General features: G+C 42.0%; 1 protein-coding gene across 3 annotated transcripts in view; it reads left to right on the top strand.

The window, feature by feature from the left end:
• The window catches only part of TMEM2 (transmembrane protein 2), a 131,665-nt gene that overhangs the window by 46,006 nt on the left and 73,858 nt on the right, over positions 1-11,801 (top strand). For 2 of the 3 annotated variants that reach the window (XM_011948905.1, XM_011948903.1), the window contains exon 1: positions 5-465. The exons of the other annotated variant lie outside the window; for it this stretch is intronic. The gene's annotated coding sequence lies outside the window, so the exon portion shown is untranslated. Of the gene's footprint in view, positions 1-4; positions 466-11,801 lie in introns of those variants that run through there. 3 annotated transcript variants of the gene reach the window in all.

Here is an 11,801-nt window from a genome sequence, read left to right as displayed (position 1 = left end):
AGGGAGCCGCGGCGCCCGGCGACCAGGGACAAGAGCGACTCCTGGGACCCCACTCCGTCCCGCGCCGCCGCCTCCTCCCCTGTTGTCGCGTGGACGCTCAGGCCCGCGCCGCCCGGGCCACGATTCTCCTCCTCTTCCTCCCGGAGGGGAAGGAGCAGAGAAAGCCGAGCGGCGGCTCCGGGAGAGAGCGAGCCGAGGCCCCTGCCTCCGAGGCTCGGGGCAGGAGGAGGAGGAGGCGGAGGCGGAGGGAAGTGCGCGTCACTCTCGGGAGGAGAGTATTTCACCTCCAGGCAGAGGCTCCGGCTGCCAGTTGCGTACGAGCGGCAGCTGTGGGCTCCGGCAATCGAGTGGCTTCCTGGCCATGGAGAGGAGATCTGGACCCGAGGACGCCAGGGGCTCCTCTCCGTCTCCCTGGACCGCTGTGTAGGCACCTGAGTTAACGGACGCTAAGCGGGGTAGGGGAAGGTAAGAAGCGACTCGCTCACCCGCTCCCTGCTCCGCCTCGTTTGCTGCCCTAGGGGGCCACTGCGGGAGCGCAGACCCGGGTCTCGCCCACCTTTTCTGCTCCCGGCGGCCTGGCCGGCTTCGGCGTTGGGCATTTCTACCGAAAAGGAAAACGTCCTCCCGCCCTTCCCCCGTGCGCCTCCTTTCCCGGTTTCATCTCTGGATTAGGATTGACCCGACTCCCCCAGGAGTCAGTCCTCTCTTTAAGAAAGGGTCCTCGGGAACGGTGTCTCGATTTCTTTCCCTCCCCTCTCTCTTTTCATTACGTTTACGGGGAAGGGAACAATGGACCTTTCAAAGTCGGTGCGAACAGCATTAAACTTTCTGGAGAGGACTGGGGTGAGGGGATAAACCCCACAGGAAGCCGATTACAGTGAAAGGTTGATGGAATGTGCTTTGCAGTCCGGGTTCAGTGCGCGCGCGCTTGTGCGTTTGGGGTGATCTTTGTCTCTTTACCATTCCCCTGGGTTGGTGGGTCCTCCGCCCACCGCCCCCCGCCTCTCTTCTGTTAGCTGAGGTAAGGTGAGGCTTTAAAATCGCTTACAGCTTCCTTTAAATCTGGGAAATAGCCTTAGCCCTGGACCCTATTCTCAGCTTTTCTCTGCAGAGTTGGGAGATCCTGGTAAAGGAGGGGGGGCCCTCTCTGTGAGGACCTAGTGTGCTGCTGTTAATAGCACTAGTGGCTACACCCTTAGCAATAAAACCAAGGTCCTGAATTCCCTGGATGCTGTCTGCTGAGGGTTGATGAGTGTCACTAGACCTCGCCCTGGAGCGGAAACAGCTCACTTACATTCTCCGCAGAAGGTTAGGAAAACAGGCTTTGATATGTATCTCCTTTTATCAGCAGTTGGGGTTAAGGATAGACTGCCTAATAATTTTTAAAACTTCCATTGTGCACATGAGCTACTCACTGCCTTGAGTTCCCTCCCCTTGATTCAGTGTGACAGAGTGATGCGCGGCTGCACGGTTGCGTGTGTTCAGATGTGCTGCTCCTCCCGGTAAAAAGTGAGAAGAATTTAGAGAGAGGGGAAAGGGTAGAGGCTTCACCTGAACTCAGGGAGGCCTGACTCCCCAGAGCAGCCAGGCAAATCTGTTGGAAATGGCTCAGTGCTAAAAAACACATTTAAAATGGTTAGCCTTATCTTTTTTTGGTTGGCTAGAATGGAGCTACTGTTTATTTGACCCTTGAAGGACGCTTATCCTTTTCAGAATTGATCTGGGTATCATACTGTGGTTGTGTGTCTTTGATTACCTGTACAAAAGGTTCTTTTTAGTTCGCATTTCTGGGCAAAACAGAAGAATGTGCAGTAGGCACGTCCTCTGCTTAGTAAACATTGGGTAACACTTTAGAGTGCTTTCTTCTTCACACTGAAATGACTCCCCCCAGCTTCTGTGTACGTGCATTAGAGGATCAGTTTGGGTGTAACTGGAAATCTGGCTTCTGGCTTTCTGTTCAGTCCTCCTGACGCTGTTTTGTCTGATGTATGTGTGCTTAAAGGCTCAGAAAACTAAGATTAGAAGTGAATTCTGAGTCATCACCTGTTCTTTTAAACCTGTGAATGAGATAGTGAGCCAAGGACTGGCCTGTGTGTGGACAGGGAAATAGAATCTGTAAATTCTTACATGGTGCTTATCTGGGTATTCTGTGTCACAGTTAATTATTTGAGTAGTCACCTTCCTTGATCTAGTCTGTAACCAGTGAATTTCTAGAAGTGTCAGATTCGTAACAGGAAACCAGAATGGGGCAACACTTCAGCCATGCTCTAATAGGCCTAATCAATGCTGTCCTCAAACTGGTATCAAGAAAAGACAAACTGGAGGGTAATGTAGTCTTGTGGGTCATTATCTTGAAGTTGACAGGGTACTACTTACAGCTACATGCTTTGGGCAAGTTTCTGAAATTGAGAAAGACAAACCACATTTTAGAAAGAGGAAACTTAGGCCGGGCGCGGTGGCTCACGCCTGTAATCCCAGCGCTTTGGGAGACCGAGGCAGGTGGATCACCTGAGGTCAGGAGTTCTAGACCAGCCTGACCAACACGGTGAAACCCTGTCTCTACTAAAAATACAAAAAAAATTAGCCGGGTGGGGTGGCGCACGCCTGTAATCCCAGATACTTGGGAGGCTGAGGAAGGAGAATCACTTGAACCCGGAGGTGGAGGTTGCAGTGAGTCGAGATGGTGCCATTGCACTCCAGCCTGGGTCGACGGGACCGAGACTCCATCTAAAAGAAAAAAAAGAAAAAGGAAAGAAAGCAAAGAAGAAACTTAATAATCACTACCAAATTCATGGTCTTAGACTCACATGGAGTGCTGTATGTAAATGTGTGCATTGTAATGTGTGCTCTAAAATATGTATGAGCATTGCATCATTCACCTACCCACCATCCGTTCAGCTGGCACTTATTCATCACCCATTGTGGTCCAGACCCTCTGGAAGCAATAGCAACACCTGCTTTGTGGGGCATTCATGTTGGTAAAGAGAAGGAGTTAAAGTGGTTGCAACCGGGGAGGCCACAGGGATTGAAGATACCTATGTCGTTTGAAACTAGAGAGATGACAGTCTCTGCTATTGAAGAAATGAGCCTAGTCAGAGACGTAAGGAAATGAACAATTAGAAGATCCAATAAGTGCACGTCTGGGAGAATTATGCATAGCATGCTCTAAGAAGCCAGAGAAGGAACAGATTGGGGGTGGGGGAGCAATTTTGTGAGAAATACAATTTATTAAATCAGACAGAATAGTAGGGACTGAAAACTAGTGTCAGAAGTGTTATCTTAAAATGGTGAAGACTGGAAGACTTGAAGTCAGACTTGGATTTAAAACAAGGCTCTGACACTTGCTAAACATTTGCTATTGGGCAAATCCCCTAATCCTTCCACGTTGTTTCTTCACCTGAAAAAGGAGTTTTAAAATGCTTTATGGGAATGTTTTAGGGATTAAATTTGAGTAAGTTTGCTATGTATTAATATATGATAAAGTACTATACAAGCTAATGCTGTCTGGTATCAAAAGGTACTTTCAAAAGTTTTTTAAAGCTCTGCATAGATATAAATCATAGCTTAATCAATCAGGTCTCAGCTACAGATTTTCATTATATTGGCCCTTTCCAGAATGATCTGAATCCCATCTTGAAAGCGAGTCTTGACACTTTTAAGCTAGCTACTGTCGTATGGTATTGCTCTCTTGTCCAGACTTCTTCCCATCCCAGACACAGGAAATCTTTTCATTTCGTTTGGATTGTGAGCATTAGTTAGAAGAATGGGCTGTCTAGTACAGTACATCAATTGAAAGGGTCTTGTCTGGTTTTGTACGGTGACATCCATTCTCCTCTCTGCCTCCCAAGCCAAGCTAGCCTTTCTGCTTTCCTCTCTCTCAACATGATGAATATGGAAAAGGAAAAAAAAAAAAAAAAAGGAAAAGCTATGCATCTGCCTTTTTGAGAGTATGAAAATCCCTGTTACTAGTTTTCTCCATTTGTAAAGAGGTATAATTTTCAGCTAGATTGTTAAAGTCTATTCTCTCAATAGCAGCAGCTGCTGTCTAGGCGAAACTTGAATCTGTAAGCAATACTCGCTTTAGTTCTCCACTTGAAATGGACTTAAGCCCATCTGACATTTTAATAAATTGCCTTTGATAGAAATCCAAACTCAGATATTTAAAACTATCAAGTGAACTGTGCCCTTTTGCCAGGGGAGGAGTGCGGAGGGGGATAATGAATGTAAATCAGTTTTCTGGACACTGCTACATATGCTGAATCTTAGCATGTAGCTTGAAGGGACCTTAAAGATAATATTAAAACAAGGAAGTTGGGACCCAGAGAAGCTAAATAATTAGGTAAGGTCATATAGTAAATTAACAGCCAAGCAGGGACAAGAACTCCTTTGTCCCTGTTTCCAGTCAGCACTTTTTTTTTCTTTCTTAGATATATTATTTTATTCCTGTTTGGCTTTGTTAGCAATTTAATTAGTTTAATGGTCAGATATTTTGCATTTGGGCTTTGAAACTCATTGCACTCAGGTTTAAGGCAGACACTGTGTATTTTTTCATTTCCTACTACTTACACATGATGGTGGGGTGATGTTACTTGTAACAAATTTCTGTGAAATAAGGAACTAAGTGTAAAAATAACATTAGTTTTACTTGTATTTTCTATAAACAGGATGAAAATTTAAAGTACTGTAGATGTGCACATTAAGAAGCAAGTTTCTGGAAACCCTGTTCAGATTTGAGTTGTGAATCAGAATAAAAGCATACTAGAATATGTTTGCATGTTCTTTTTTTTCTTCTTCAAAACTTATGGCTGTAGGTCCTGTTTGCTTGTTCTTTTGTTTTCCTGGTACTTGCTTTGGGAAGACTTTAATGTTGGTTGTCAGGAACTATGTTCAGCAACTGTTTTATTGCATTCCTAGGATGTGCAAGGCACTGTACTGGTTGCTGTGAGCAATACAAAGATAAATGAAGCATAGGGTTTTTATTAAAATGTCTTTAAGTGAAACAGACTCATAAACTATGTATGTCTTAAAACACAGAATTGCTATCTCCCAACAAATCAGTCCTTTGATCTATCAGGCAAATCCGCTTTGAAACTGTTATTATTAGGCCAACCTAGTAACCAGATTTGTAGCAAGGCATTTATTTTCATTACATGGTGATGAGTGATAAACCTTTTTACCTTTGTTGTATCAAGGGTCCATTGTAGTTTGAACAATAAGTTCCACAATATTTGATAAGAATTTTATGTTATGGAAAGTTTGCCTGGTAGAGAATGTGGCACTCTTAACCCTAGTATTTTTTAATAAGGCTTTACCACTGGTTAGAAGTGTCATTAGGATGTTGTTGCCTGAAAAAGTTGAAATTTAAGACAATCCATATTGACCCCATGAGAGAAGAATTGACCTCTGACTGAGTTTCATGTAAGTGTCTTAAAACATATGAATATCTGCCACAAATTTGATATCGTGGTCAGGTCAGATTAAGTCCCCCTCCAGTGTGAAATTGTTATGGATTTGGGGGCCCTTACTTAATTATTGGTGTGCTCTTTGGAGACTGCAAGCCTTCTGTTGTCCTAATGGTCTGTGTAATGGTGATTCACTTCCCTGAAGAATGAGTCATTTTTTCGCATACAATAAAGTTTGGAAAGTTAATTATTAACATTTTAGGAATGGGAAAGATTTAGTTTAACACAGGGACATATGCCTGATTCCTGTTTCAGGAGGAAATAGAAAAATGAGTTCTTGAGTTTTTCTCTTTTTTTAAGTTATGGTTTGAAAAAACATATAACATTAAAAAGTTATATTTTTTTGAGACAGGGGTCTCACTCAGGGGTCACCCAGGATGGAGTACATTGGTGTGATCACAGCTCACTGCAGCCTCTATCTCCTGGGCTCAAGCTATCTTTCCACGTCTCAGCCTTCTGAGTAGCTGGGACTACAGGCATGCACCACCATGCCCAGCTAATCTTTATATATTTTTTTTTTGTAGAGACAGGATTTCACCATGTTGCCCAGGGTGGTCTTGAACTCCTGGCCTCAGTCTCCCAAAGGGATTACAGGTGTGAGCCACTGCACCCGTACTAACATTGCTTTTTAATGCCACCAGTGCTACCACTATAACACCAGCTTTACATGGGGATTTGAAAAATATTATACTTGAGCTGGGCTTGGCCAACTCTGAGGTTACCTTTAACCTTCAAGTGTTTCTTCTTGCCTCCTGTTAGTGCTTGCGACACTTGGGCTTGTCACATAGCCCCTGTTTGCCTGCTGTGCTGCTGCTAACCAGTTTTTTTTTTTTTTTTTTTGGCGACGGGCTGGTGTGGGGTCTTGTTAGGTTACCTAGGCTGGAGTGCAATGGCTCTATAGTAGTCCTAGCACACTATAGCCTTGAACACCTGGCCTCAAGCCATCCAACTGCCTTGGCCTCTAAGTAGATGGGACTACAGGCGCACATCATTGTGCCCCTCTTTCTAGCCACAGTGTGTCCCTATTCGGCTAAGTGAAGTCCGGCCACCACTCTAGTGCTGAGTAATTACTTGTTCATTAGAAGTTCTGCCTTTTGACTCTGTAGCACCCTTGAGTCTTGAGGAACGTAGAGGAAACTGTTGAGAATGGGTAATATGGTCCTTTTGTTTGGCCTAGGTTTCACATGCCCTAGGATGAGAGGACTGTGACTGTTTTGTATTCTGGCCTGGAACTCACCTGCAGGTGACACCCTTTCAAAGAATATGAAAGACGTCTGTAGTCTGTCACCCTCCCCCACTCCCATACTTTCTAGTCCCTATGGGGCAATGTGTTGTCATTTTAATGGCGGAGTTCAGCGGTAGACTTTAGCTTACACGGGCAGAATAAGAAAGAGATTAGTAATAGTCTGTTGGTGCACATTTGGGTGAGTAAATTTGCCGGGGTTTTTAGAAAATTAAACTCTATTCCATTCATAGGGATTTGATAAACTCAAGCAATTACCTCCTCAGCCCACTTTCTTCGCCTCAACATTCAGTTTAATTACTTGTTTACTTGTGTTGTCTCCCTACTCTTTCTGCTCCCAAATGCTGGGCTGTGAGCTTCTTGAAAGTATGAACCATGTTTTTGTTTTCTTTATCTTTTTTTGTACTATTGGCTCTCCAGTGTCTGGCAGAGTCCTTTTCTCATAAGAGATGCTCAAAACTGAACTTGTTCCCTGTTTGAAAAAGGCTTTATTCCAAGTGGTTAAAGTTATATTAAAAATAGGCTATGTGTTACAGTTGAAAGAAATAGTACACTTGGGTTCTGGTCCAGGTCCTGCCATTGATAGAAACTTTGCTATGACGCTGGATTGAACAGCCCTGGATTATTTCAGTCTGGGCATCTCATTATTCATCTGAAATATTTCTAGTGTGAAAGGCACATCAAAACATACTCCTTCTGTTTCCTATTGTCATTGCATTTTGGCGTCTGTACGTCACTAGATCATGAACTTCGGCGGGTCTTTGCTTGTTTTTCAAACACATCCCTGTTGTCTTTTCATTTTTCCCGCCTTTCAACATTTTACAAACATAACTTTCTTGGCTTTTTCTTCTTGAGGAGTGTTTTAATGCATTGTCTTTGGCCCTCTGCAGATAATGCAGCCCACAGGCAGTTCTGCCCTTTGCTATATAAATCAGCCTCCCTCAGGACAGACTTCGGCTTTGGTTCTTTCTTTGGAAGGCCAGCTGCAAGGCTGGTGACGCGCCTGCACTCGCCATTGTGTGCCTCTGCACTGCCATCCATCACTGCCAGCAGGTTGGAAGCCTCTCTTGAATCTTCCCAGCCAGTTGAGAACAAGGGCGAAGGGGGGATGGTCTAGGATCACTGGGAAGGAAGGGAGAAAAGAGAACAGCTTTTCAATAAAAAGAATTAAGGAGAGAAAGAAATCTGAGAAATAATAATAGGAAAAAAGGAAACCGAAGGGAATAGAGAATGACTGGTAGGTACAACGACTTTTTACCCTTGTTTTCTAATTTTCCGGATTGAAGAACAATCCATCTTTCTGCAGTTTATCTTCTAGGTCTTTACTTCCACCTAGAGGCCTATGGACTTTGCGCTCTTTTTATTTTTATTTTTGGTTGTTCAAAGAGTGTTAGCTATTCTTAATTGTTACGCTTCCTCCCCACCTGATGTGTAGTAGGTCTGCAGTTTTTCTCTTTTATGCTTCTCTTTTTTTGGCCATGATAATGCATTTTAACCTTTTGGCCATATCAGCCATATTGGCTTTAGGGTGTAGCATTACTTCTCAGAGACTTGTTTGACATCGTTGGATAAAGATAGGATTAATTAGTATATTTGGGATCAGAAAAATTGGACAGCTGCCTCCTTTACCTTGCATAAATGACAGAAACATAAGAATGAATTTTGAATATTTCTTTCAAGTCATTTATTTCACTTTAAAATTAAGAAGTTTGCACTTGGTTCACTTTTGGCATTAAACATTATAAATAGAGGCTCTTTGTTTTGAGGGGTTCATATTTTAACAGGAGAGTCCAGTGTAATTTGCCAAGGATATGTCCACTTTAGTGAAACCGTAGCTAAGTTGCTAATCTGAATTCCTTAAATACAGACCATAGGCATTTATTACTTTGTTATTATCAGGGTAAGCAGACTCAGTATTTATAGTTAATTTTTGTTTTTCCAGAGATGTATTTCCTAACTATAGTTTTCTTAGTGGTTTTCTAGCAAAAACACTATAGCTTAATACAAAAGTAAATTTTTTTTTTTTAGATGGAGTTTCACTCCTGTTGCCCAGGCTGGAGTGCAATGGTGTAATCTTGGCTCACCGCAACCTCTGCCTCCTGGGTTCAAGCAGTTCTCCTGCCTCAACCTCCCGAGTAGCTAGGATTACAGGCATGCGCCACCACACCCAGCTAAATTTTTTTGTATTTTTAGTAGAGATGGGGTTTCTCCATATTGGTCAGGCTAGTCTCGAACTCCCGACCTCAGGTGATCCACCCGCCTTGGCCTCCCAAAGTGCTGGGATTACAGGCATGAGCCACTGAGCCCGGCCTATAAAATTAAATTTTTAAGCAGGGAAAATAAATCTTTCAACTTTAAATAATACTTATTCTAATTCAAAAGCTTAGTATCAGTTTTTTTTTTTTTCAGTAAATTTAGTCTTTTTAGGACTATAGGTTTGAAATATTCTGAAGAAAATAAAAATACTTCACCCCAATATATGGCTCCCTGGTAAAAATGAGTATTTTAAATTAAAAGGCTTTAGAGATCAAAAAGTTCCTAGAGAGACTTTTCCCCTATCTACAGAGATAGGACTGACACCCCCATCCCCCCATTCCCCCAACAAAGAGAACAATTATCCCTGCTTCTTTCCCTGTTATTTCATTATCCATTGCAGAAAGGACCAAAAATCTCACCATACCTGAACAGACCCTATTCAAGATAAAGACTACCTCCACAGATTGTTTAAATTCCAAAAAGAACTATTGAGAAGTTAATTTCTGTTTCCCCATCCCATCATTCTCTCTGGTTATCATTGATTCCCTCAATAGAATTCCTCCCCTTCTCCTTCCCGTAACCTATTTTACCAGGATCCAAGCCCTCATTCTCCCTGTAACTTCAGGATGTCATATAAACTTCTGTGCCTCATTGGGAAGTTGGGTTTTCCTTCTGAAGGCTCCCATGCTAACACATTAAATATGCCTTTTCTCCTGTGAATCAAACTATCTCATGTCAGTGATTTTAGTGAACTTTTAGGGAGCCAGAAGCCTATGACCCCCACAGTTTCTTATGCTTTTGCTGGATTGTATTTTAATAGGTTTTTGGGGCAGGCAAGAGTTTTTTTTGTTGTTGTTGTTGTTTTTTCTTTGAGGAAGGACATAATCTGAGTGGTGCATGGTGTGAATCTAGAAGTCTGGTGTATACAGATGTTTATTGTAACAATAGCTTAACTTGGGAATATCACTCATATGTGTCTAAACTGATCAAATAGATAAAGCAGGCAGGGATATATATAAACCATTAGGGGTTCTCAGTCCGTTGTCCTTTCCCTTCATAGGGAGAGGTTTATAATTAAGAGTTGGTGCATTTCCCTTCTACATCTGAACATTGACCTGGCTACAATCTGCTTAATAAAAGTAAGTAAGGATCTGTGTAAGTAAACTGACTGTGCGGAGTATCTTATTTCTTGGAAACATGCCAAACAGTTGCAGGTGATTGTGACTCATACTGATTTTTGAGAATTGAAGGAAAAAGACAAAGGGGCTGTGACAAGGGCAAAGTAATAATGGAGAATGCGTCTTGTGGGACAGTGTGAAGGCATGTCCTGTGGAAAATGTTGTATTTTAGGAAATCAAAATATTTTACCTCCAAATACATTTTTTTGACATATTTTGAGATGGCTGTTGGAGGATCAGCAAACAGAAGTCGCCCTGCAAAGCGGTCTTTAGTGGGGGAAATTTGCATCTATAGAAAATATGCATTAATGCAGCCAGGCTTTCTCTTGTCCGGATCTGGGAAGGATTAATTAAGTCTGACACCTTACAGATCTGAAAGAGACATTTGCCATCTCTGCTTTCTGAGGGGTGCCACCTGTGAGGTTCATCTACATAACAAGACCGCTTTTGCTAGCCAAGCCTCCTTGCATGACCTGTCTTGCAGCTAAAACCTGATTTCCTACTGTAACCTGGTTTTGGCCATGCTCTGAGCCTGCATTCTTTCTCCAGTTTCTAGAAGGTGTATACACAGTTCTGTACCCCACCAGGGGGTTGGGTTTTCATTCTGAAGGCTCTCCTGTGTAACACGTTAAATAAAGTTGTGTGTCTTTTCCCCTATGGATCTGGCTTTTGTAAGTTGATTTTTCAGTGAACCTTCAGGTGGCCAATTGCCCCACGCCTGTTTAGAGGTCTAAGGGTTTTCAGTTCTTTGAGAGTATGCTGATACACAATCGAGCAGATCTCTGAATGAAAATTGACTTAATTGTTTCAACCATCTGTCCGTTTTCTCCTAAATAGCTGTATGTATAGACCTAGCATTTATGTTGAATTCTTTGCAGTGGTTGTTTTTTAAAAAAACGTATATTATCTTGTGTGCTCTGGGAATAGAATATGTAATACATTATATTCTGCTAAACTACATATAAAAAGATTCTTCCCTACCCAAACTCTGTGTTTCAACCTTTGTATTTGAAAAGCTTTATAATAGCTATTTAAGTACACAATCTTCTTGAGAACATTGGTCACACTTAAGTATTTATTTGAAACTTGGGGAATTAGAGGACCTAAAAAATCTACTTTGCTAAGGTTATTTTCTTATTGAACACTTTTTTATGTACAAGGTATTTATTGAGTTCACTGGTTGTCAGTGGACATAATCTGAATCTAAAACAAAACTAAATGAAACACCCTAACCCTGCTTCCCCTCAAACCAAACCAAACCAAACCAGAAGATCTAAATGGTGATCCCTGATAGTTATTCTTTGTTGTGTTCTTCTCCTGAAAGTAGGAGGTTGGGAATGTGCAATTATTAATTGAAAATTCAAGGCAATTAGAATCTGGTTAAATATTTTATTAGGTCAGAATTACAAATAATTATAGTAACATCTGTTTTCACGATAATTCATGCTCACTCCTCTTTTTACTTTTTGCTACATGTTTTTACTTTGTGGATATACTAGTGAATATGTTAGAAAGAGCTTCCAAGATCTTAGTAAAAGAAAAACTGTTCTTAGCCAAATTTTGGCCAGTTGTACTGAAACTCTCGGAAAGCAAAAATTGTAACTTGACCCTTAAGTTGAATATTGTTTAAAAAATTATGTCCTTGATCAAAAAAGAACCGAC

Source organism: Colobus angolensis, unplaced genomic scaffold, assembly GCF_000951035.1.
Source record: "Colobus angolensis palliatus isolate OR3802 unplaced genomic scaffold, Cang.pa_1.0 Scaffold286, whole genome shotgun sequence".
In the NCBI taxonomy this organism is placed as follows: Eukaryota; Metazoa; Chordata; class Mammalia; order Primates; family Cercopithecidae; genus Colobus; species Colobus angolensis.
Note: the sequence above shows the minus strand (reverse complement) of the source record. Positions and strands in the feature narration are given on the sequence as shown.